A 27881-nucleotide genomic window follows, 5' to 3' on the forward strand; every position below is an offset into this window, starting at 1 on the left:
AAGTATTTATTTACTCTGCTAAATTTCCACAAAAGCCCTCTAAGATATTGTCCCTATCTTTTAAATAAGACTAGAGTTCAGGAAATATTAGAAACTAAATCCAAGTGAAACAATAATGTCAGGAACTGGATTTCACTAATCACTGCTAACTCTTAAAATTACATAAATAAAATTAGAAATAAGACTCTTGCTTAATGTATTTAGAAGAGGAAACAAGCATAAAAGAAACCGAAGTATTTTTTTTTATTATGTCATCTGTGCATATCTAAAATATTCTTATGGATCAAAATAATCAAAGACATCTAATGTTCCAAGACTTTAAGAAAATAACTGGAAAGGTTCTCTCCATGGATACATTTGTATGGAAATGTCAGGAAAACTACAGCATTAAGGTCAAATGAAAAACTTTCACCACAAATAATGCACAGAATGTAGATTCTACTGAAAAATGGACACATCAGAGCAGGGGCACTTCTGTAAGCTTATTAATATTCCACAGGTGCTAATTGTTTAAATGATAGAAAATATTATATATTGACAAATAGTGGTTTTGAAAAGATTTGTATGTCTTCAGAATGTTTATAGTCTGCTTTTGTAATTATCTTTGGTTTCTTGGAAACAATAAAAATTTGTCTATCTAGCTATTTAATTTCATTTCTCTTTGGTCATCAGTTAATCCCACATGATGGTCTGATGGCATATGAGCACTGGAAATAGCATCTTATAAAAAGTTTAATATTAAGTAAGACAGAAAAGGAAAGAGACAGATTGTAAGTGGTGGTTAAATCAGCTGAAAATAGCACTCAGTCTTTGAAAATTGTCTAAATAATCTGAATTTATATATTATTGAATTTTGTCATTCTATTATTTAAGTAATCAAATTTCTTAATGCTTGGAAAGCAAATAATTCTAGAAGAATACTAAAGAACTATCAAAGGCCATTGTATGTGGTAAACTACTTTTTGTTATATTATCAGAGTGTATAAACTATCATGAGGTTTAAAGTCCTCACTCTGCAATTTTCCTGCTTGCATAAAGGAAGCTAAAACATCTTTCATTATCAATTCATGATTTTAAACTACTGTAGCATTTATCATATCTATAAGCTAGAGTAAACACAGAAATGCAACAGGATGATTTATTTTTCAGTCATTTAACAAATCATAAATAACACTTCTTAATTATCTTAAGTCCATTATTTTAAAATAATTATATCAATATAAATATTTAAATATACTAATATTCAAATAATGTTATTATTATTAATATTGAAATTTACTAATTGAGACAGGTTGATGTTGGGATTTCCATTTTATAGACAGAAATCTATGCTCACAGAGAAGTGAAAAGGCCTTTTTAAGAAGCATTATATGGTGGAGTTATTTTTTTCCTCAGTACTTTGATTTTTGTATTGTTATTTTTTCATAGCTCACCAGTTTATCTCAGGACATTATCTTTTCTACTCACTCTTTCTCCAGCATATTTTACTTGACTTTAATTATAATCGCATCTACCTGGTTACAAGTCACTACTCAGATACCTCTTCACTTCCTTATCTCCAAGCTGTTTTGTTTCTCCTACTTAAATTGACATCTTAGGGTCTCTGAGCTGAATCACTGCAAATTAGACCAAAATCAATGAAGGTTTAAAAAAATTCCACTTTCAAGATTATCATCTATTTATTATTAACAAGTCTTGAGTTGACCAATAGTTCAGACCAAATTCATACACACTCTTTAGGCTCAGGTTATTTTTCTGGGCACAATTCCATATTTTATACAACTTATGGCAACTGTGTCTTGTTCCTCTTATTTGTGGGCATAATCAAGAAAAAACAGAGTAGAAAAAAACACAGTTCACAGATTCTGACTTGAATAGACTTCTTTGGATTATGCATGATATTGCTAAACCTCATTACTATTGCTTGAAGTGTGGTATCTGAAGGCAATACAAAGGAAGACAGGATAGTGCAGACTGGATTTTCTAAAGAAATGGAAAAACACAGGTTACATGTGTAATTGAGTTTCACAAGTCTCATTAGAGTCACTACCTTTAACTCATCCAGTAAATTGTGACCATGTTTTAATAATTAACAAAACTGAATATATATACATAAATATATTTGTGTGTATATATTTGTCAGTTCAATGCCAGTTACTTAGATATGAAAAAACTGATGAAATGGTACAAGAGAAAAAAATTAAAAGAATGAAATGAAGATCAGTTGTTTTTTTAACTAATGGTAAATTACACATCTACCATTTGAGAAGTAAATCTATTGGTATTCATTAGCTGTCCAATAACTTCTTATACTCATTTAAATAATTTGCTCTAAAATTCAATTTAATAAAATATGCATTGACAATGAATATAAATAGAAAATTTAAAAGATAATTATTAGAAATACTATCAATAATATTGGAGAAAAATATGACAATCCACTCCAGTATTCTTGCCTGGGAAATCCTATGGACAGAGGAACCTGGTGGGTTACAGTCAAGGGGTCACAAAGAGTCAGAAACGATTTAGTGACTAAACAATAACAAATCAATAATACACGTCTTACAATGAGACACACTGAGTCATGAAAAATGAAACCAAAAGTATTTAGAAGTCTTGTGGTTTAAAAATCAAATGCCCTAATCAGATCTGGGTGATTGATGAATATGCTAATATATTGCCCTAACATAGCAAATGTCTTTATTTCAACTTAAATCTGATACTGAGTATATAGAAACTAGTACTGAGGGTTTACGTTATTTGGGTCACACATTCCTTTGCCCAGATGAAAGTTAAGAAAAAGTCAACTTTGTCAGTTAAATAATCAATTTCCTGCCTTGCATCCGGGGCCACCTATCCAAAAGTGCTGAATGAAAGTGAATCAATATCAGGCCAAATGAGGTTTGTCTGAGAGCATGAGGAAAGTCTGAGTTGCTGAGTCAGTGAGAAAAGGAGGATGGGGATTAGAATTAAGATGAGCCACAAATAAAATCTGAGAAACGGATAAGGTTGGAATTAGTTTTAACTTAGGTTAGGAATGAGAGTTCCAGACAGTGGATCTTCTGTGTCTGGAATAACAGCAGGGAGAAGCAGGTACGTCTGCTCTGGATCTACCAGGAGCCTCAGGAGCCTCTGTGACTTGTTTTAAGCTGAGTAATTCAAGGGTGGTCGCTCCACCCTACCACAAGTAACCAGTCCATTAAATGCAGAAAACCCTTCTTATATTTGGAGGAAATACACTTTTGGTCAGTTTCCTCTGGCAGAGAGAGTTGCCTGGAGTTCAGGGCAAAGCGTCAGAGGAAAGCCTCAGGCATTTCTGACAAATGGGCACTGACCCTCCATCTGTGCTTAATTATCATCATGATTCATGAAGGTCAACACAGGGGCCAGCAAAGAGCACACGACAAGGCCACATTCTAAATGTTTACCAATGTTTCTACAAAACTGTCACAGAGCTTTAACCTGACTGTTCTTATTTTCCTCCAGAAAGACCAACCCATATCCAGGGTTTTTTCAACACATTAGTCAATAACCCAGGACATTTCTGTGATAGCTATAACTATATACATCTATTTTATATCTCTTTCTCAACACCTGTTAAACTATCATATTTTACACACATTTATGCAAATAAAATCATGCAGTGCACATACAGATCTTTAGTTTTAAAAATGGAAGTCAGTGGTTTAAAATTTGTGTGTCTGATGAAAAAAACCAATAGAAGAAAAAACAATCCTTAATATAGGAAGGAAATAAACTATTCTGGAGGCTGCGTTCAGGTAGGCATCAAGCTTAAAGCTGATTCTCCTCTATAAAAGCAGTGTTATTACTCAGCCATGAAAAGGAATGAAACTGTGTCATTTGTAGAGATGTAGATGGACCTAGCGGAGAAGGCAATGGCAGCCCACCCCAGTACTCTCGCCTGGAAAATCCCATGGACAGAGGAGCCTGGTGGTCTGCACTTCATAGGGTCGCTAAGAGTCGGACACAACTGAGCGACTTCACTTCCCCTTTTCCTTTCATGCACTGGAGAAGGAAATGGCAACCCACTCCAGGGTTCTTGCCTGGAGAATCCCAGGGACGGGGGAGCCTGGTGGGCTGCCGTCTATGGGGTCGCACAGAGTCGGACACGACTGAAGTGACTTAGCAGCCGCAGCAGCAGCAGGGGAGACTCTTTGTGACCCCACGGACTGTAGCCCTCCAGGCTTCTCTGTCTATCATGTGCATGGCCGTAATATATCCACCCACTTGCCAGATCTGGGCCTTAGGTTGTCTTCAGTGTCCCCATAAACATGATGACTCAAGGGACATAAGGGGCAGGGCTCATAAAATCATGAGACTGCAATTGACAGAGTGATATGTCATAGATGGAACTGAATATGTTTACGATTCCGAAAAGGAGCAATGATTCCCTGGTAGCTTCAGCCATTCAGTAGGCAGAGGAGTCAGTGGACCAGGGAAGCTTACCGTAGTGCAACGGAAGCCCATGTTACTGGATGCCTCTGCCGGGTTGAGTCGCCTTGCTGTGGTACTATTTCCTAAACCTGATCCAACAGTATTTTAGTTCATAGAAACTTCTAGGGGATTCCAGTGGACTTCTGCATCTTATCACTGGTATCAGGTGATCTTATGGACTCTTTTATTTCTTACTTGATTTTTTTTTTTCTTACTCAATTTTTTAAAATGAGCTTTTTAATAGAAAAATGTGAAAGGTATTCTCTGGCCCTGTAGTCTTCTTAGAAATACTCAGGATCTTTTTTTTTTTTTTTCAATTTCCATTCCCTAATGCCAGTTAATAAGCTTCTTTTCAAATTGAGGGAAGAAAGAAAATACCAGAAAATCTTTGAAGACTAAATGCAATATGTGATACTCAAAATCTCTTAGATGTAATTCCATTTATCTCAACTAGAGAATGTCACTAAATACAAGAGGTGAGAAAGATAATACTAATGGCTTTCCAACTATGCTCCAAGAAATACTAAGCATTTTAAGAGGAATCTCAGGGGTCATTTCAGGGAAGAAGTCAGGGAATGGTACTAGGTAGAGGTCAGGATCTCTATGACTCTTGGATACTAGAATTCTGAGTAAGATCTTGTTTCTAGAAAGTTTTCTCTGGCTTCAAAAACTGTGAGGAGACGGAGGAACAGAATAAAACCACACATTTATTTTCATCCTCCTTGATTATGGCGCCATACATTATTTTTCCTAAGTTATAGCTCAGGGAGAAAAGACAAGACTACAAGCATACTAAAAGGTTAAAAAAGGTCAGATAAATTTTTCTCTAAACATAAAAACACTGAAAAGCTTAGGCTGACTATTCTTATTCAGACAGAATGAATTACATACTGGTAATGCTATTGGATAATGATCTGCTAATAATTACTATAGAATCTTATTGAATGCTTAATCACCAAGTTTGAAAGATAGTCACTGTTAAAATTCTCATTTTACAGGGGAAGAATATAAGAAATTAAATGGTACATCTAGAAAATAGTGGAATAAGGGCTTGAATTCAGGGAGTGTTGGTTGCAGAAACAGAGTATTTAATTTTTTTCTCTGTACTACACAGCTGTATGCTAATTCAAAAGTGGTAAAAATACTTATTTCCAAGACATCCATTTCTCTTTCACTTTTGTACATTCAAGAATATTTACTGAATACCTTACTGTACTCTGAGAATTAAGTCAAATAAGATATAGCTTCTGTCCTCACGAACAGGGAGCATACCAAGTAAACTTAATATATATGGTGTTATGTGATATGCTCATTATGGTGAAGGTATGCAGAGGGGTTTAGAATTGGAGCAACGTCAGACCTCAAGGATAGGGGAGCTGATGTTTCTATGTATCTTACATTCTGGGCTTCCCTGGTGGCTCAGGCTGTAAAGAGCCTGCCTGCAATGCTGAGACATGGGTTCGATCCCTGGGTCAGGAAGATCCCCTGGAGAAGGGAATAGCTCCCCACTCCAGAATTCTTGCCTGGAGAATCCCATGGATAGAAGAGCCTGGTGGGCTACAGTCCATGAGGTTGCAAAGAGTCAGACATGACTAAGTGACTAAGCATACACACACACATACATCTTATATCCTGGACAAGAATTAGTCAGATGGAGGAAGGTACTGGTGAAGGACACTTCAGCTGAAGGAAACAGCATGTGGGATGTGGAATAGTAAAGCATCATGATGCTCAAGAACTACAGATAATCACATTTATTGCAGCAACACTTGCAGGTTTGTTAGAGGAAGAGCCTAGACCAGTAATTTTCAAACATTAGTGGGCATCAGAATTACTTAGAGGACTTATTAAACTATAGTGTGCTGGGTCTCACTTCCAGAGCTTCATTCAGTAAATCTGAGGTGGTACCCAGAATCTGCATTTTCAACAAGATAAAGGTTATGATTAGGCTGCTCATCCGGGGGCCACACTATGAGAACTACTAGGCAAGATCTATAAGCAGGAGCCAACTTTTTCTATCCTAGTTGATTAAAATTTAACTAGCAGGAAAAAAAATACCATTAGGAAAGAAAGATATGAAAAGCCTATATAAAATAGAAATAGAAGTACCTGTGACAACTCACAACCAAGTTAACAAATAGAGGGATATATTTACATTTGTTTAATAAAGCTGTTTTAGCATTTCTGTAAAGTTTTTAAAAGAAAAAATAGGATATACTCACTAAATAATATTTAAGCACTTCAAAAATATACAGCCACTTTTCAAAGTCACCTGCTATTAATAGTTTTTCAGGTATGCTTCTTTATTTGTATTTGTATGAAAATACAAATATATAAACCTAAGTTGTTATGTGTATACACTTTAAAATAAATGTAATCATATGTTTTGCCTTACAGCTTATTGTTACTGCGTTTTTATACTTTTAACAGTATTTTATATCAGTGCATATGAATCAACCTCACTGATTTTACAGCTGTGTAGTACTTTATTATGAATGTGCAGCAATTAACCCATTTTCCTAGTAACTTTCAGGTTGCCACAGTCATAAATGATTCTGCCTTGGACATGCTGTACCCTTGTCCTTGCAAAGCTATACAAGTGCTTATAAGAGGGACATCTTTGGAACTGCTGGGTTCATGACTTTTCATAAATGATGTCATCTCTACTGCTTAGTTTCCTAGGGCAAGGGTAACAAATCACGACCAACTTTGTGACTTAAGGCAATGGCTATTTATTCTCACACTTCACAAGGTGTCAGCAGGACTGCACTCCTTAAAGAGGCTCTAGGAGAGAATTTGCTCCATGCTTTTCCTAGTTGCTGGGGACATTCAGCAGTCTCTGGCTTGTGGCTACATCACTTTCTGCTCTGCCTCACTTTCATATCACTGCCTTTTTCTGTGCTTTCCCTTCTGTGAGTCTGTCTCTAAACTCCCTTTGTCTCTCATAAGAATTTTGCATTTGGGGACCACCTGGATAATTCAGGATAAACTTCTCTCTCAAGATTCTTACTTTATTCACCTCTTTTGCCATAGACTGGGTGGCTTTCTGGAGTCTTGAAAATCCAAGGTTAAGGTGCTAGCAAATGCAGTGTCTGCTGAGAACCAGCTTCCTGGTTCATGGGTGGCCATCTTCACATGTCCTCACTTGGTAGAAGAGGAAAGGAAGCTCTCTTGGACCTCATTCATAAGGGCAATAACCCCATTCATGAGAGTTTCACCCTCATGATCTAATTGCTTTCCAAAGGCCCCACCTCAAAATTGATCACATTGGGGATTATGTAACAGCTTATGAATCTGGGCATGGGGGAATACAGTTTTTGGTCTGTAGCATTCCATTTCTGACCTTCTAAAATTCACGTCCTTTGCTCACAAAAAATACATCCATTCCATCCCAATAGTCTCAAATATCTTAACTCATTCTAGATTCAACTCAAATTCTGAAGTCCAAAGTTTCATATTATCCAAAACAGACATGGGTGAGACTTAAGGTATGATTCATTCTGAGACAAATTCCTCTCCATCTGGGAACCTGTGAAATCTTCCAAACTATAATAGTGAGACAGATGTGGGATAGACATTCCCTTTCCGAAAGGGAAAGGCGAGAAAGTAGAAAGGGGTTACAGGTCTCAAAGTTAGACCTTAAGGATCAGGAATGATCTTTGACTGGATACTCAGCCTTCTGGACCCACTGGCTGTGGTCTCACTCATGAGCTCTCAGGGGTTGGCTAAGTTCCTTGGCTAAGATACTCCTGGGTTTGAAATTGTATTCTGGTGGTTCTGAAGAAGGGCTCGGGCCCCTGGGTACCACAGAGCATCAGCCTGGTTGGGGCTTTCTCTGTGCCTGGGCGAAGCTCCTGCAGGGTGGGGTCTTGGGCCCACAGATCTCACTGAGGGAGAGCATCCTTTGGAATCTAGGTGGACACAGCCATGCCCCCATAGCTCTCACACTCTGTCCACTGACAGAGATGGTGGGGTGGAGAGCGGGGGAGTGTGGACACTGCCAAAGTTTGCTGCAGAAAGCAGGGCCCAAGGTGTGAGGCAGCATCTGGCAGCACAGCCCAAGGTCTCAGAGACGCAGGCAGCCCCTCCTCTGAATTTCCTCTGCCTGGGGGGCCCTGGACTCTGGGCCTGTAATGGGAGGGGCAGCCCTGTTGACTTTCGAATAACTTCAGGGTTGTTCTTCCATTCTTTTCCACAATGGCTCCTACTTCCACTGAGATGGATGACTAATCTTATCAAATGGTTTTTCATCCATACACTCAGGGCTCTCCTCCGACCCTATATGCTCATTCTTTTCTATATGAATGGGCTGTGGGCTCTTCACATCTTTAAGTTCTGATTAGCAATTCTGTCTTTTTGTCATTTCTCACATCTCTCATTTTACTCTAAAGCTTTATGAGGAACCAAGGACACTCCTTCAACACGTTGACCAGAAACATCTTCAGCTAAATATCCAATTTCATTACTCACAGTTCCACTCTAGAACTCCAAGATGAACACGATTCAAGTGAGTGCTTTGCATCTTTATAAGGAAGATTTCCTTTCCCCCATTGTCCTAAGTTAATCACGATGTTAATATCCTAAGTGAATCAGTTAATCACGATGGTGTGATCACTCATCTAGAGCCAGACATCCTGGAATGTGAAGTCAAGTGGGCTTTAGGAAGCATCACCTTTAGTGGAGGTGATGGAATTCCAGTTGAGCTATTTCAAATCCTAAAAGATGATGCTGTGAAAGTGCTGCACTCAATATGCCAGCAAATTTGGAAAACTCAGCAGTGGCCACAGGACTGGAAAAGGTCAGTTTTCATTCCGATCCCAAAGAAAGGCAATCCCAAACAATGCTCAAACTACCATACAAATGCATTCATCTCACACACTAGTAAAGTAATGCTCAAAATTCTCTAAGCCAGGCTTCAGCAATACGTGAACCGTGAACTTCCAGATGTTCAAGTTCGTTTTAGAAAAGGCAGAGGAAACAGAGATCAAATTGCCAATATCCGCTGGGTCATCGAAAAAGGAAGAGTTCCAGAAAAACATCTATTTCTGCTTTATTGACTATGCCAAAGCCTTGACTGTGTGGATCACAATAAACTGTGGAAAATTCTGAAAGAGATGGGAATACCAGACCACCTGACCTGCCTCTTGAGAAACCTGTATGCAGGTCAGGAAGTAACAGTTAGAAATGGACATGGAACAACAGACCAGTTCCCAATAGGAAAATGAGTACGTCAACACTGTATATTGTCACCCTGCTTATTTAACTTATATGCAGAGTACATCATGAGAAAAGCTGGGCTGGAGGAAGCACAAGCTGGAATCAAGATTGCCAGAAGAAATATCAGTAACCTCAGATATGCAGATGACACCACCCTTATGGCAGAAAGGGAAGAAGAACTAAAGAGCCTCTTGATGAAAGTGCAAGAGGAGAGTGAAAAAGTTGGCTTAAAGCTCAACATTCAGAAAACTAAGATCATGGCATCTTGTCCCATCACTTCATGGCAAATAGATGCGGAAACAATGGAAACAGTGGCTGACCTTATTTTTTGGGGCTCCAAAATCACTGCAGATGGTGATCGCAGCCATGAAATTAAAAGACGCTTACTCCTTGGAAGGAAAGTTATGACCAACCTAGACAGCATGTTAAAAAGCAGAGACATTACTTTGTAAACAAAGGTCCGTCTAGTCAAGGCTGTGGTTTTTCCAGTGGTCATGTATGGATGTGAGAGTTGGACTATAAAGAAAGCTGAGCACCGAAGAATTGATGCTTTTGAACCGTGGTGTTGGAGAAGACTCCTGAGAGTCCCTTGGACTGCAAGGAGAGCCAACCAGTCCATCCTAAAGGAAATCAGTCCCGGGTGTTCACTGGAAGGACTGATGCTGAAGCTGAAACTCCAATACTTTGGCCACCTGATGCGAAGAGCTGACTCATAGGAAGAGACCCTGATGCTGGGAAAGATTGAGGGCAGGAGGAGAAGGGGACGACAGAGGATGAGATGGTTGGATGGTATCACGGACTCAATGGACATGGGTTTGGGTGGACTCTGGGAGTTGGTGATGGACAGGGAGGCCTGGCGTGCTGCGGTTCATGGGGTCACAAAGACTCGGACACGACTGAGATACTGAACTGAGCTGAACTGAGGAGAGGCAATGAAGTCATGATAGACTTCATCTGTTCGCAACAGATAAAAAGGGAAAAGGGCCAAGCCATGTATTATAGGACTTGCAGGATTGAAAGACACATTTCTCCCCAACTTTAGCTTGGTAAAATATTTTCAAGTGAAGACACTCACTCAGGACAAAGACTCAAAAGGTTACTAAAGCAAGGAAAAGACTGAACCAACAGTCTGGTCTTAGTACCTTTTCTTAGAATCTCTTACAGGCTTAAGCTAAACAGCAGTAAATTCTTTCCATTTGTAACATATTTGAGAATGGGGGTAGAGAAGAGATCAATGGTGTGATCCCTCAAGCTCTAATAATCTCAATTTTTTTCCTATAATGCAGTAAATTTAGAGCCTCATAAAGAACTAAAAATATTACTACTTGCACTAACTGAAATCAACTAATTTAAAAAATATTCCTCAAAGGATTATACTATAAAATGTGTTACCAGCTTGGATAGAAAATAACAGTGACTGTTGGAAATGTCAAATGGCCAAGTGATTAAAATAACTCCAGTATATATAACTTACTTTTGTCACGTACAGGATATAATACTATGGAAAATACAAATACATATAATAAATGTCACGAAAGTGTTGCAACCCTATGAGCAAGTGACATTCATGCTAGTTCTTAGTTTGCTTATTTGTAAAAAGCCAGAAGATTTAAGTGCTCTCTGAGGTCCCTCTCAGCTCATTTTTTGATTCTATGATACTAGAACACACAGTTCTATTTTATAGACTTTCTTAACACATAAACTACACACATTTCTTTCTCTTGGGGGAAAAAAATCTACTGCTGTTAAAACATAAGTAATGAACAGATAGACATTATTTGAGCAAGTTTTCCAAGATTCTAAAAAACTATGGGTTGAATGAGAAAAGTTCCTTTGGAAGAGTCATTTGAAGAAATTCCATTACATACACAGACACAGTTGTATGTCTAATTAAACACAGGGACTACTAGAGACCATGTACTAGTTCCTTAAGTGTGCTGAGGATTTTATTCAATTCCCAAACCACACTTGAGTTCCTATAAAAGTTATTGTACAAGATCCTCAGAGGAAATGGTAGATGTTCAAATACTTTTTCATGTATCAAGATAAAATATTGAAGCATATTTGCACATTCTTAAATACACTCCCATAAAAGTGGGACAATTTGCTTCAAAATTGGAAGGACTGATGCTGAGGCTGAAACTCCAATACTTTGGCCACCTGATGTGAAGAGTTGACTCATTGGAAAAGACCCTGATGCTGGGAAGGATTGGGGGCAGGAGGAGAAGGGGACGACACAGGATGAGATGGCTGGATGGCATCACCAACTCGATGGACATGAGTTTGGGTAAACTCTGGGAGTTGGTGATGGACAGGGAGGCCTGGCGTGCTGCGGTTCATGGGGTCGCAAAGAGTCGGACACGACTGAGCGACTGAACTGAATTGAACTGAACTGAACTGATGCCAGCAAATCACTTGATTTGCCGAAAACAGCAAATCATGAAAACAGCACCTTGCATGTTATATATTTAAAATGTTTTAAAGAATGATGTGATATTTTAATTCACACTATATATTTTGGTTCCCATATTTGCCAAATTTTAAAATGTTTTAAAGAATGTTTTAAAGAATGATGTGATATTTCAATTCACACACTATATATTTTGGTTCCCATATTTGCCAAATTTTAGGCCCTTAAATAAAAAAAAAAAGTTATACTGTACAACTACCAATTGGGAATCATGTCAATCATATATTGGTCGATAAAATATCATGTTCAATAGTACTTAAATTGTCACTAAAGATATCATTAATAATGTATGAGTTGACTATTTACAAACATGCCAAAAGGTATTCCTCTTTGTCAAACTTACATATAAATTTTATGACACTGACATCGTGGGGATGTTAAGTGCAGCCATTTCTTATAAAAGATCAATAAAATCTAGCTGAAATAGGAGGCAGAGCTGAAAGTGATCCCTCTCATAACGTTTTATGACACTGTCAAGATTCGCCATGAAGATCCTGTCTAAGGAAGCCTCTCTGTGAAGCTCTGCAGAATTCGCGATTTCAAGCCTTTGTATTTAGAATCAGATGTTATTGTTATCTGATATTCCCTGAACACTGATAATGAACGTGGTGCTGACTGGAACAAAAATGAACCCAAAGTTAAATATAACTTAGATGAGAGCCTCTGAAGCCATGGAAAAGAAATCAATTGGTTCAATCCTGCTTGTCACTTCTAGAAGGTCACCAGAAAGAAGCATCATCCCAAATGCAGAGAAAAGGAAAACTCCTCTTTCTCTTCCTTCTTTCCTTACTGTACTAGTCAAGACTGTGAATCCCATAAAAATACACAAACCAAAGCAGATCTCTGAGAAGTGATGACACACTCGTACTGTATCAAATTGGAAAGAGTGAAATTCTAGGAAACATTTCGCCTTTGCACACTGGATTCTTCTTCCTCCCCCTTAGCTTTCTCTGTAGCACCTGTAGGCTCCCTTCTTTCAGGTTTGGCCGCCAACTGGGCAAGAAAGATACCAATAAACACAAGCATCATTTTTTTTTTTTTTTGGCTGTACTGAGTCTTGATTGCTGCCTGGAGTTTTTTTGTTGAGGTGAGTGAGGACTACTCTAGTTGCGGTCTTCAGGCTTTTCACTGCAATGGCTTTTCCTGTTGCAGAACACAGACTCTAGGGTGCCGAGGCTTCAGTAGTTGTGGCTCCTGGGCTCTACAACACAGGCTCCACAGCTGTGGCGCGCCAGCCCAGTTGCTGTGCGGCATCGGGGGACCTTCCCAGATCAGGGATCGAACCCGTGTCTCTTGCACTGGCAGGCAAATTCTTCATTGAGTGACCAGGGAAGCCCTCAAGCATCATCTTGATCCTAATTTTAATTTCTCTACCTTTAAATTATTTTATTAGTTTAATTTTGTTTCCACCTGGCCCTTTCACTTTACATCCTATAGCATCAACCCATTCTCCCAAACCAGAGATTATCCTGCCTGATGAGGGACCATTCTGTTCCAGGTTCGTTCTTTGCTGCAGGTTGGATGAAGAGCTCTCACTTCCTTGCCCTAAGGCCTCCTTTATCATCCTTCTTGCTCCGCAAGAACACAATGCTTTTTCGGATTTTTTGTTGGCCAATCCCACACATTCCGGCCGGATGGAAAGCAAGGAAAGCAGGCGAGATAGGAGCCAGAGGCTGCCACGCTTTCTGCCCTGTTCACAAGAATGCCGACATTCCAAACCTGGAGACGACAGGAAGAGAATGCCTGTCTTTGACTGCCATGGGAAACCGTCGAAAACAGACTTGCCTTCCAGCTGGGTGCAAAAGGCATCCTTCTTGTTTTCTCCTGTGATTCATTTACGTATCTTTGTTAGTGAAGTCTCTCATTTTCTCAAAAAATTTTTTTGATGTGGACCATTTTTAAAACAGTCTTTGTTGTTAAAGATCTAAATGGAAGACCAGAAACTATAAAACTCCTAGAGGAGAACATAGGCAAAACACTCTCCGACATAAACCACAGCAAGATCCTCTATGACCCACCTCCCAGAATATTGGAAATAAAAGCAAAACTAAACAAATGGGACCTAATGAAACTTAAAAGCTTTTGCACAACAAAGGAAACTATAAGTAAGGTGAAAAGACAGCCCTCAGATTGGGAGAAAATAATAGCAAATGAAGAAACAGACAAAGGATTAATCTCAAAAATATACAAGCAACTCCTGCAGCTCAATTCCAGAAAAATAAATGACCCAATCAAAAAATGGGCCAAAGAACTAAACAGACATTTCTCCAAAGAAGACATACAGATGGCTAACAAACACATGAAAAGATGCTCAACATCACTCATTATCAGAGAAATGCAAATCAAAACCACAGTGAGGTACCATTACACGCCAGTCAGGATGGCTGCTATCCAAAAGTCTACAAGCAATAAATGCTGGAGAGGGTGTGGAGAAAAGGGAACCCTCTTACACTGTTGGTGGGAATGCAAACTAGTACAGCCGCTATGGAAAACAGTGTGGAGATTTCTTAAAAAACTGGAAATAGAACTGCCATATGACCCAGCAATACCACTTCTGGGCATACACACTGAGGAAACCAGATCTGAAAGAGACACGTGCACCCCAGTGTTCATCACAGCACTGTTTATAATAGCCAGGACATGGAAGCAACCTAGATGCCCATCAGCAGACGAATAGATAGGGAAGCTGTGGTGCATATACACAATGGAATATTACTCAGCCATTAAAAAAAATTCATTTGAACCAGTCCTAATGAGATGGATGAAACTGGAGCCCATTATACAGAGTGAAGTAAGCCAGAAAGATAAAGAACATTACAGCATACTAACACATATATATGGAATTTAGAAAGATGGTAATGATAACCCTATATGCAAAACAGAAAAAGAGACACAGAAGTACAGAACAGACTTTTGAACTCTGTGGGAGAAGGTGAGGGTGGGATGTTTCAAAAGAACTGCATGTATATTATCTACGGTGAAACAGATCACCAGCCCAGGTGGGATGCATGAGACAAGTGCTCGGGCCTGGTGCACTGGGAAGACCCAGAGGAATCGGGTGGAGAGAGAGGTGGGAGGGGGGATCGGGATGGGGAATACGTGTAAATCTATGGCTGATTCATGTCAATGTATGACAAAACCCACTGAAAAAATAAATAAATAAATAAAGGGAAAAAAAAAAAGAAAAGAAAAAAAAATAAAACAGTCTTTGTTGAATTTCTTACAATCTTGCTTCTGTTTCCTATGTTTTGGCTTTTGGGCCACAAAGCATGTGGGATGTTAGCTCTCTGACCAGGGATCGAAACTGTACCCATAGGTACCCCCTGCACTGGACTTAACCACTGGACTGCCAGGAAAGTCCCATTGAGTCTCTCTGGTCTGTCTATGGAGTTTGGCTCCAATCATTTTCACACCTTATTTTTAATTTCTGTCTTTTTTGCTTTTCATTTTCTTTAGCCTACAAAACATTAATCTCCTCAAGCCTAAAAATAGCAAGAAAATATAACCTTATCTAGAGCCTCTTTTTCTCTTGTACTGTCCCTATATTTCTTTCATCTTCACTTCAAAACTTCACACAAGGGCTGCCTTTCTTTGTAACCTCTCTTTCTTACCACCTAATCCTATTTCCTTGCTAAAATCTGACCTTCTCTTGCAAGTGTCACTGAATAAATTTTCTCCTCAAGATGAGCAATGACTTCCTAATCTCCAAAGCTACCAAGCATTATCTCATTAAAACTGTATAAAATATTTAGCAATTATTTCATTGGATCTTGTCCTTGAGACTCTGGCTTCTATCTCACTATATCCCTAGACCCTTTCCTCCATGACTACTTTTCCTCTTCAGGTCCAACGTAAGTTCTCATAAACATGATCTTGTTGATTCTCTTCTCTCTTTATAGACACTTCATAATACTTTCTACCTTTACAAATTCAGCTAACATTTTTATCCTTGATGTGCTCCAATTCTCCACGTTGTTCAGTCACTAAGTCCTGCCCAATCCTACCATAGACTGTAGCACGCCATAGACCACAGCACACCGCGCCTCCCTGCCCTCCACTCTCTACCGGAGTGTTCAAGTTCATGCCCATAGTCTGTGATGCCACCCAACTGTCTCACCCTCTGTTGCCCTTCTCTCCTTGTGCCTGCAGTCTTTCCCAGAGTCCCCTGTGTCCATCCTTTTCCTAAGTTATAGTTCTTCATTTCTTACTGCGTGTGTGCTCGGCTGCTTCAGTCATGTCTGAATCTTTGCAACCCCATCGACCATAGCCTGCCAGGCTCCTCTGTCCACGGGATTCCCCAGGCAAGATTTCTGGAGTGGGCCGCCATGCCTGCCTGCAGGAGATCTTCCAGACCCAGGGATCGAACCCTCGGCGCTTAAGTCTCCTGAACTGGCAGGTGAGTGCTTCACCACTGGGCTTCCCTGATGGCTCAGAGCATCTCTGATAGCTCAGTTGGTAAAGAATCCTCCTGCAATGCAGGAAACCCCGGTTCGATTCCAGGGTCGGGAAGATCTGCTGGTGAAGGGAAAGGCTCCTCACTCCAGTATTCTGACCTGGAGAATTCCATGGACTGTGGGGTCCATGGGGTCACAAAGAGTCGAACACGACTGAACGACTTTCACTTTCTTTACCGCTAGTACCACTTAGGAAGCCCTACTGCTTCCTAGACATTTTCAAAAGATGCCCTACTGAAATGTTAACTGCCCCAAGTTTTTTTAACTGTAATAAGAGCCAGTCCCTAGGCTGAAAGATCCTGAGTCCTTTCTTCCCCTTTCTTTCATGCCTCTTTTTTTCTTTAATAGCTCTTGAATATGGTTTTTTTTTTCTCCATTTCTCTTTTTGACCACCTTGGTTCACACCTTTTTTCCCTTCACACAGTCCCTAAGGAAGTCTCTCAACTTAATTGCCCATCTTTGCCTCCCACACCTCTCCATACATCCAGCTTCTCTTCAGAATTAATCTCCCCAAAGTACTCTTCATACACAATATCAAGTATACTTCAATAAAAATAATTTAAAGAAAATTAATAAAATAGTAGTTAATTTAAAAAAATACTTATCAGACTGGGTTGCTCCATCACTCAAAAATTTCAATGGAATCCCACAGCATGAATCCAAGGCATTACAAAAGTTGACTACATTAAATTTGTCTTGCTCATTTTTACCACTCTATTTGTTTTAAATTGCAAAATACTGTATCAGAAAAGTAGGAATTACATGTAAATGATCAGGTAGACTTGAGAAATTCTTTACTAAATGATGTATTTATTTCACAATTTCTGGAAGTCTGTTTATTAACCTATTCACTATGCTAATAGGCATTTCGATTTGTTAAATTGTGGAATGAAGAACTCCCAGACTTTCATACAGGAAGCTTTTTTCCAAGAAATCCACTTTCTCTACCTTTACCCAACCCTCCTGCATTGTCACATGATGAAATCACACTCATCCTTTCACACAAATAAACAGTGCCTTTTAAAATAAAATCATAAAATTGTTTCTGAGAAAGAAAAATCAGCCTAAATTTTCAAATAAAGCTATTTGACTATAGCATACTATATTTTGATTTTGAAATTACTCGTCTTTCTGCCACTGGGGACTATAAGTATCTTGAGGCCATGAAACATGAATAAGTTATATTCTCTGTAATGCCTATACCAGGAACTTCTGCTGAATATTGCAGGATATGCAAAATTTCACACTATTTTTAAAATACTATTTCACTTCTTCTAGCTTTCAAGATAGAGAAATTCATGTACATTCAATTATATAAACTAGCCCTTAAAAATAACATAATAAAACTCTAACATGTAGTTTGTTACTCATGCAATCCTAAAATAGACATTGGTGCTACAGTCATTATCCAGAGATAATGATAAAGCTTAGATCTATTCAAAGGATTTAGATTAAAAGGTTGAATTTATTTCAGTAAACAGAGTACAGGATTCACAAAGGACTAAATAAAATCAGATAAAAGAAATTTGGTCTCACAAAAAGCTAAAGGCCAGCTGAGTTCTTGTCAAACATTTTGGAATTTCTAGGATTAATTTTACCCAGTTCAGTTGGGTTTAAACAGACAAAATCTATCACCACAGACCTTGAGGAATGAAGCTGTGTTTATGGACTCCTGGGGTTTCATGACTCTATTTGGTTCTAAGCAGGCCCTTCTAAATGATGGAAGTAATTAGATCTTTCATTCTAACCCTATTCTGAGAGGAGTTGGGACTGACTAAGCCATGTTTTTCAAGGACCTAAGAAGAAAATAACCTGACTGTCATTGGTTCCAGTTATTCTCACAGCTGGGTAACAGAGTGATCCACATTCAAATCTAAGAGATTATGAAGGGCTGTAGATCGAATCACTATTTGCAGTATTATTTCAGTCACACTTGACCTTAAAAAAGAGCTTGCAAAATGAGAACTACTCTGCATCCCTTTTCAATTTTCACCATGATTATGCCTTGTTCTAATTTGTATGCTCCTCCTGGTGAACAGGGAGATTACTATAGTAGATAATCTGGTTAGCAAACAATGCTGTCAACAATTTTTCTACAATTTTTGGAGCAGTTCTATTTTTTTTTTTAATTGCTTGCAATGAGCCATGAAGGCTTCTAGATTCAGAGGAGAACAGTATATTTATTTATGCAGAGAGTTTGTTCTCATACAGGTAAAACTGAGGTTCCAAACTATTCTTACAGAGCTAGTTTACTGAAGATGATTCTAGGAATCTATTTGTACAAACTGACAACTGTTTTCTTTTGTTTCTTGTGCTGTGTGGCTATAGGCAGAGAGAAGAACATATAGATACCCAGGAGAGAGTAAAACAATAAGCAAGATGGATGGCATGGTGTCTACACTTTCCAGCCTGCAGGTTCCAGTGGACAGAGTTTCAAGACAGAAGCTAAAGTAACTTCCTAAGAGATTGAGGCTTTGTACACAGCAAAAGTTCGAGATTCTGATGAGAAAATTTGGTGGAGATGTGGACAAGGGGCATTTTTGCCGTTATAGCCTGCACCTAAGCTTTGTATCCTGCAGAATAGTTACTTTGGAAGCATCAAGAGATAAGATCCTTTATATAGGTAATGTTTCCAGTGAGGACATTAGCAATGGTGAGAAACAGTCGTGGAAAAACTCATTTGATCTCTCTTTGATCCCATGTGATTCCCAGAAATACTCGGTTGGAGACTTGTTGGAGAATTTGAGGTCCTTGTGAAGTCAAGTGAAGGGTAAAGAGTCAGAAAAACTGAATTTATTAATAGCAATCTGACTCCATATTCAGTAAATATTCAATAAATATCAATTGAAAGCCTACTATGTACCTAGAACAGTGGCTACGGTGCTGAACAAAACAAATTCCAACCTACAGATGTATATTTTAGTAGAGCAGAGAGGCAAAAAGAAAGTTACAAATATAAACAAGATAATTACAGATTGATGCCCTATATAAAAAAATAATAAACAGGGTATTATGATAAACAATCCTTATTCAGGGGTAGGGGTAAACAAAAATGTAGTCAATAAAAGTAAAATGAGAAGGAATTTTTGTTTTACTTGCTTCTAAAGAGTAGGGCTTCCTTGGTGACTCAGCAGTTAAGAATCTACCTTCCAATACAGGAGACAGGGGTTTGATCCCCGGGTCAGAAAGATCCCTTGGAGAAGGAAATGGTAACCCACTCCAATATAGTGCCTATAAAACTGAAGGGTGTTTTTCAAATTTGGTTAACTGGAAAATGCTGTATTGGAAAATGCCCCCCAATGCTCTACCATGCTGAGCCCCATGGCTCTTTTTTTTTTTTAATTATTTATTTTAATTGGAGGCTAATTACTTTACAATATTGTGTTGGTTTTTGCCATATATTGACATGAATCAGCCATGGATGTACATGTGTCCCACCATCCTGAACCCCCTTCCCACCTCCCTCCCCACCCCATCCCTCTGGGTTTTCCCAGAGAACCAGCTTCATGCATCGAATTTTCAGTGGTCATCTATTTTACATATGGTAATACACAAGGCTCTTGAAAGCTCTCAGGACAAATTCACTTCGCCCCTGCTTCATGTTTTCTTGGCTATGGGTCCCAGGGACTCAGTCTGTTTTCTTATCTTTCTTTGTGTTGCCTCTCTGTCCTTTGAAAGTTCTACTCTTGCAATTATGACAACAAAGTGGGATAGTCTCCCTAAACTTGTCTTTTCTCAATGCTTCTAAATACACAGAAAACTCCTTTCTTTTTTGAATCATCCTTGGGGGAGAGGAAAAATTATAAAAATGGATAAGATTCACTGCTTATAGAGTATTAACTGTGCTGGTCCTCAATTACAGATCCTGCCTCTCTCTCAGATGAAAATTAAAGTGGAAATGAGCTTATAGCCTGAGCTTTTATTCCTAGAGTTAAGCCTTACCAAGCTTCTTCCTTTATTCTAATTCTGCCCTGATGATGAAATCAAAGTAGAACATTGTTTTTCACATCTTGCTTCCAGCATTCATTCATTCATTCACTCACTTTACATTTACTGGGTATCTCATTTCATGCCAAAGAATGGGCCAGACATTAGAAACATAAAGATGACTAAGATATAAGGTACTGTTCCAGACCTAAAAAATTACTCAATCCAGGAAGCAAATTATGAAATAGATGATAACATTATGGTAGGGCAAACATCATTAGATGGGTAAATTCAGATTTCTATGAAGCTAAATCACCTAGAATATATGGTGATAGTCAAGAAATAGTCTCCAGAAGCGCTGATATAACACTGATTTGGCGGAGCTGAGTCTTGAAAGATGAATGGGAGCTTCTGGGATGGATTGAGGTAGATTGAGATTGGGAGTGGTAATAGGTGACAGAAAAAAAAAATACCAGTTGGTATGTCCTAGAAATGATAGACATGACACCATGATATGATTGGAGAAGTAGAGGAGCAAATAGCCTTAAATACCCATCTTAAAAATTTAATCTTAAATACTCATCTTAAATACATTTTTGGAAAATAATCCTAGAGGTAAGTGAGAGAAGATGGTTGAAGGAAGACAGAGGATATATCAACAATAAGTAGTTATATTCTACTGCAATAATCTAGAAAAGCCATCACAAAGCAGTAGCTACAGGGATAGACAGAAGAGCAGACTTACTAAAAATAATGATAGTTATAAAAATTTGTTAATGGACACACAACATAAAAGAGGCAAATTTTGACATCACAAACATAAAATGTGGTGGAATGGGGTGGAAAATAGAGGGTATTTTGTTATGCAACAGAGGTGAAATTATCATAATAAAATACCTATAAGATTTTAATGTTAGTCTCATGGTCAAAACAAAGCAAAAACCTACAGAAAATACACGAAAGATCAAGAGGTGGCGGCAGGGGTAAAGAATCCAGCTGCCAAGGCGGGAGCCATGAGATGCAGTTCCATCCCTGGGGAGGGAAGGCTGCTTGGCACGGCCACCCACTCCAGTGTTCTTGCCTGGAGAATCCCACGGACAGAGGAGCCTGGTGGGCTACAGTCCACGGGGTCGCAGAGCGTCAAACAGGACTGAAACAACTTAGCACTCACAGGGCATGTGTGCTCACTCAATCCCGTCAGCCTCTGTGACCCCATGGACTGTAGCCCACCAAGCACCTCTGTCCATGGAATTTTCCAGGTAAATATACTTGAATGGGCTGGCATTTCCTCCTCCAGGGGATCTTCCTGGTCTAGGGATCAAACCCGAGTCTCCTAACGTCTCTTTCATTGGCAGGCTGATTCTTTACCACTGCACCACCTGGAAGTCGAATTAAGGCACTCTACTAAGGAAAATCATCAGTTCATAAAAGAAGACAGCAAGAATAAAAAGGAATAGTGGAGCTACAAGTTAGCCAAAAAATAATTAGCAAGATGGTGTTAGTAAATCCTCACCCATCAATAATCACTTTAAATGTTAGCAGATCAAATTGGTATAGAATGGCTAAATAGATTAAAAAAAAAAAAAAAAAGACTCAGCTATATACAGCCTATAAGAGACTCACTTCAGTTTTAAGAAATGTTCTAATTTATAAATGTTACTTGAAATCTGTATTTATTAAAAATACCTGTGGCATATAACCTATATAATAAATACCAGTGTTCTTTTATCTGCTTAGTAAATGAAAATACTGTAGGAAGGAACTATATATTGTCTCCTCTCCCTCTATTTTTATTTATTGCATTGTTTCCTTTTTTATTTTTTTATTTCCTTTTTTAATATAACATACTTTAATCCTTTAAAACACTATAATTATTCAAAGTAATCCTGAATAAGGAAAAAGTGATTTCTTAGTTTTCTGTTTTCTAGGAATTTCAAGCTCAGTTATTAGTAAAGGCTGACCTAATTGTCAATGATTGTTTTTCAAGTACATTTGCTGTGCTTGAATAAGTAAACGATAATAAAAATCCAATAATTACTAAATAGATTTTACAAAAGTATTAGGCTTACTGTTAGGAAAAAAAGCAGCAGCTACATGACATTAAAAAAGAAGAGCAGGGCTATATCAGCCTACTAAAAAAACATTAAAATTATACTTTTAAAGAATAAAAGTTTAATTTAAAATGATTAACTTATTAAAAATGCATATGCCTCTCAATATAAAAGAAATTGAATTTTTCATCCAATTAGTGAAAGAGCATAGTGAAAATACTAAAAAATGAGGTAGATTGTTTTTACCTAGCAGCATAATAAATCAGAAGCAAACTCTGTCAAATATTAGTCACTGGGAACATCAATCTGTACAATGACTCTGCTGTCAACTTCAGGTTTCAGGCTTAATCATTTCAGGAGCAAGAAAACCATGAGTCGTATTTTACCCAGGAGACATCTGGGAACACATATTCATGCTGCCACCCTCATAAATTTCTCGACAATTTGCCTGAAGGTCAATTGGCAATGAAATAATAGAAATTTTAAGTTCGGAACAGATTATGTGCAGGCGGATTTAATGAGTATTTCACTTGCATTGTCATTTGGACTCATGTATGTAACCACTCGGAAATATGAACTAGTCTGCAAAACTAGTAAAACACATAACAGTCCTGCAGTGCCCTTAAAGAGCACATGCATGATGTGTAAGCACTGAATAACATCAGAATACTTGGCTCCAGGTCATTTATTCTAAAGGAGTAGCATTTAAAAAAAAATTATACCCAAAGAAACATAATTTACTAATATATGATACCTGCATGCATCATATTTATTTAAAGACTATGATGCAATTATGGTAGACTGCAAAATTAGCCAAACTGGCCACAAATTATTCCCCCTCTCTATGGTAGCTACCTCTTTAAATAGTTCTTCACATTTACTCAGGGCTTGGCCATGTGACTTGCTGTGTGTATTAGTCTATGAGGGCTGCCGTAACACAGTATCATATATTGGGTGGCAGATTGGATGGCTTAAACAACAGAAATTTATTTTCTCACACTTCTAGAGGCTAGAAGTCTGCAATCAGGGTGCCAATGTGGCCAGGTTCCATTGAAAGCCTTTTCCTTGATTTGCAGGAAACTGCCTCTCCACTGCGTGCTTACACTGCCTTTCCTGGCGCATCTGTTCTTGTTCAAGTCGCTAAGTCAGGTCTAACTGTTCTGACCCCGTAGACTGCAGCACGCCAGCTCCTCTGTCCTCACTGTTCCATTGAATCGGTGATGCTATCTAACCATGAGTCAGTGGTGCATGGATACAGGCAAAGACAGATCAAGCTCTCTGGTGCCTCTGCATAGAAGGGCAATAATCCCATCAGACTAGATCTCCCACCTCATAACCTAATTGCATGCCAAAGGTCCCATCTCTTAAAACCATGACTTGGAGGGTTAAGACTTCCACCTATGAATTGGGGAGGACACAAACATTGAGTCCATAATGCCGTGGCTAAAGGAACGCTTGCAAATATAAAACAAGTAGTTCCTTGAAAACCATTTGAGCTCCGATCTCCTCTTGCTGTTCTTGGAACCCTTGAAATCACTACTCCGAAAGGAACCTTCACTAGCCTGCTGGATAATGAGACATGCAGCCTCACCCATTTTCATTCTTGCTGACCCAGACTAGCGAACTTATGAATCAAATAACCTGAGACCTCAGGACCATAACCATAAATTATAACCACTCTCCCCACCTGACTAGACCTTTCAAATATTAACACTAATTCATACATGACCTGGGTTCATATTATCTCTCCTCGGATATTGTGATATAAATTACCTTATATCATCAAAGTTCTTCCAGAAGAAACTTCTTTCTATCATTCATTTCACAAACATTTATCAAGCAACTACATGGAAGGAGTTCAAAGTGTTAGCTCTAGGGCTACCATGATGGAATAAGATGTGGTCCATAACTTCACAGAATATACAATTATTTGGAGACAGCAAACAATAAGAAGGAAAATTATAATAATCTATGGCAACTTTTCTCAGCTGGAGTTATTTGAAACACAGACAGTGATTTGAGTGACCATTTTCTGAGTTCTAATAATATTATATAAATATTCTGCATCTCAATGCATGGGAGATAATTCAATCCATTCCAGGACTTATGGCATTAGCTTTAATTTTCTCATCAAAGGTTTAATTTTTTTCATCAAACTTTAGTTGAGAAAAACTGGTCTGTGATAATTATTATACTTGGAAGTACAATTAAACTGGCTGAGGAGATCATAAATATATTTTGGTTGAGTCTGGAATAATGAGATGATTTAGTCAAGTGAAAAGAAATGAGAAAAATGATCCCAACAACAATATTTTGCAAAGGTTCCTAGTAAAAGAGATGCTGGTATATTTAGACAGCTAGTGGAAAAAGTTGACTCTGTCTGTCAGACAACCAATAATGCTGCAGAAAATGTCATAGCAGAGTCCAACAGAGACTGAAGCCATTTGAAGAACTGATACACTAAATGAAACATTGATCTTTACAAAGTGTTTCCAATATTAAGTTCAGTGTTGTGGGGGAGAAATGGATATAGCGGTATTTTCTTCATTGCTACCAATATCCTCCTAAGTTATATGAGACAAGTATTCACTATTTCTATGATTTTAGCCTGCAGTGAAGGAAAAAAAAATGTATTTATTGAGCATTAATATGAAAAATTTTATTGCTAAAAAATTAAACTAATAAGGATCTCTGCTGCTGCTGCTGCTGCTAAGTCACTTCAGTCGTGTCCGACTCTGTGCGACCCCATAGACGGCAGCCCACCAGGCTCCCCCGTCCCTGGGAGTCTCCAGGCAAGAACACTGGAGTGGGTTGCCATTTCCTTCTCCAATGCAGGAAAGTGAAAAGTAAGAGTGAAGTCGCTCAGTCATGTCCGACTCTTCGCGACCCCGTGGACGGCAGTGTACTAGGCTCCTCCGTCCATGGGATTTCCCAGGCAAGAGTAATGGAGTGGGGTGCCATTGCCTTCTCCAATAAGGATCACTAGCAGAACAAAAATACCCATATTCACTGGCAACTGGTCTAGTTTAAAATTAACGCAAGCTTTCTCCTTACTGAGTTAGGTTTAATTTTGTTCTACATCACAAGTCTCATTTTCAGCATTTATTCTAAGTTAATGACATGGTCCTACTGGTATATTCCAGAATTAATCTCAAGAAATAAGTGAATCTATTTACCAATTGCTCTCAGAATGAACAGCTCAATATTAATTATGCCAAAACTAACTCATTATTTTTGGTTGTTGCTCTTCTACACTCAGATATAAAATGCTAAAATTTCTATCCAACAGGTTAAGTTTATTACATGTGGGAGGATTATGTCCGATATCATCCTGACAGGATTATTGCTGCTGCTGCTAAGTCACTTCAGTCGTGTCTGACTCTGTGTGACCCCACAGAACAACAGCCTACCAGGCTCCCCCGTCCCTAGGGTTCTCCAGGCAAAAACACTGGAGTGGTTTGCCATTGCCTTCTCCAGACATGATTATTACACTGCTCAAAATTCCTAAATTTTATAAGACCCTTTTAAGTTATTTTATGAAAGCAGTAATAGAAATGGAAACTTCTTGCTTACAAAATATCCCAAGTCCTTTATGCTTTATAGTGCAGAATCCCACAGCTTTATTAAAGTTTTGGTTCAAATAGCTGACTAGATCCAAAAGAAAGAAAGAAAGTGAAGTCACTCAGTCGTGTCTGCCTCTTTGCGAACTGTGGCCTGCCAGGCTCCTCCATCCATGGGATTTTCCAGGCAAGAGTACTGGAATGAGTTGCCATTTCCTTCTCCAGACTAGATCCAAAACTGCTTTCGAATTAAAGCCCCAGGACTAATGTAAACTACTCTCACAAAACCATATTAGTACAGAGATGCTACAGTCTTTCATCTAGGTAAGAATATAAGTAAGGCTCTTTGATTTTTATACAATAATGTCATTTTTGCAATCCACACAATTAGAACACAAAGCAGATTTATTTTGTTACAATATAGAAATGCCAGCCTCTTTAGTCTCAATTATGGACTATAAAGAAAGCTGAGCGCTGAAGAATTGATGCTTTTGGACTGTTGTATTGCAGAAGCCTCTTGAGAGTCCCTTGGACTACAAGGAGATCCAACCAGTTAATCCTAAAGGAAATCAGTCCTGAATAATCACTGGAAAGACTGATGCTGAAGCTGAAACTCCAATACTTCGGCCACCTGATGCGAAGAACTCATTTGAAAAGACCCTGATGCTGGTAAAGATTGAAGGCAGGAGGAGAAGGGGACGGCAGAGGATGAGATGATTGGATGGCAACATCAATTCAATGGATATGAGTTTGAGTAAGCTCCAGGAGTTGGTGATGGACAGGGAAGGCTGGTGTGCTGCAGTCCATGGGGTTGCAAAGAGTCAGACATGACTGAGCAACTGAACTGAACTGAACAACTTTAGTAAAACGTGAGCCCATAGATCAAGTTATTTCTGTAACTTTGCATTGGATATAACGGTGATGAAAAGTAAAATCTGGAAAGAGAAAACCAAATTAAATAACTAACCAAAAGGGTAATAATAGTAACAACAGCGACAATAAACATGTTCATTGTCAGAAGCGCAGTGTGGTGAAACAATGGGCTGCTGGAATCTGGAGCCAGAATCAGTCAATGAAGCAGAAGTTCACTTCTTTATGACAGTTCAGTTCAGTCCAGTTCAGTCGCTCAGTTGTGTCCGACTCTTTACGACCCCATGAACCGCAGCTTGCCAGGCCTCCCTGTCTATCACCAACGCCACCATGTCCATTGAGTGGTGATGCCATCCAACCATCTCATCCTCTGTCGTCCCCTTCTCCTCCTGCCCTCGATCTTTCCCAGCATCACGGTCTTTTCCAATGAGTCAGCTCTTTGCATCAGGTGGCCAGAGTATTGGAGTTTCAGCTTCAACATCAGTCCTTCCAATGAACACTTCTATCTGCATGATAGAAGGGCCTCAAAGGGCTCCATGCAAAGTGGGAGACATGAGAGCCTGGCTTGGGGACTTACCAATGGTTAAGAATCCACCTTCCAATGCAGGGGGTGTAGGTTTGAGGCCTCTCTGGGGAACTAAGACCCCACATGCTGCAGGGCAGGTCAGCTCCTGAGTGTAGCAACTACTGAGCCTGCACGCTCTAGAGCCCACACACCACAACTAGAGAAGCCCACACACTGCAAGGAAGACCCAGTGCAATTAAAAGAAAACTCTGCCTCACTGATGCAAGCCAGGTGCTTCTGTACCCTCTTTAATCCCTTCTGATGGAGGAAGGAAAAATAAACCTGTTGCCTATCACCACTTGAGACTTTTTT

General features: G+C 38.9%; 1 protein-coding gene across 1 annotated transcript in view; it reads right to left on the reverse strand.

The window, feature by feature from the left end:
• SLC16A7 (solute carrier family 16 member 7) overlaps positions 1 to 27881 on the reverse strand; it is a 179319-nt gene that overhangs the window by 69184 nt on the left and 82254 nt on the right. The window lies entirely within an intron of this gene.

Source organism: Dama dama, chromosome 3, assembly GCF_033118175.1.
Source record: "Dama dama isolate Ldn47 chromosome 3, ASM3311817v1, whole genome shotgun sequence".
NCBI classification, from domain to species: Eukaryota; Metazoa; Chordata; class Mammalia; order Artiodactyla; family Cervidae; genus Dama; species Dama dama.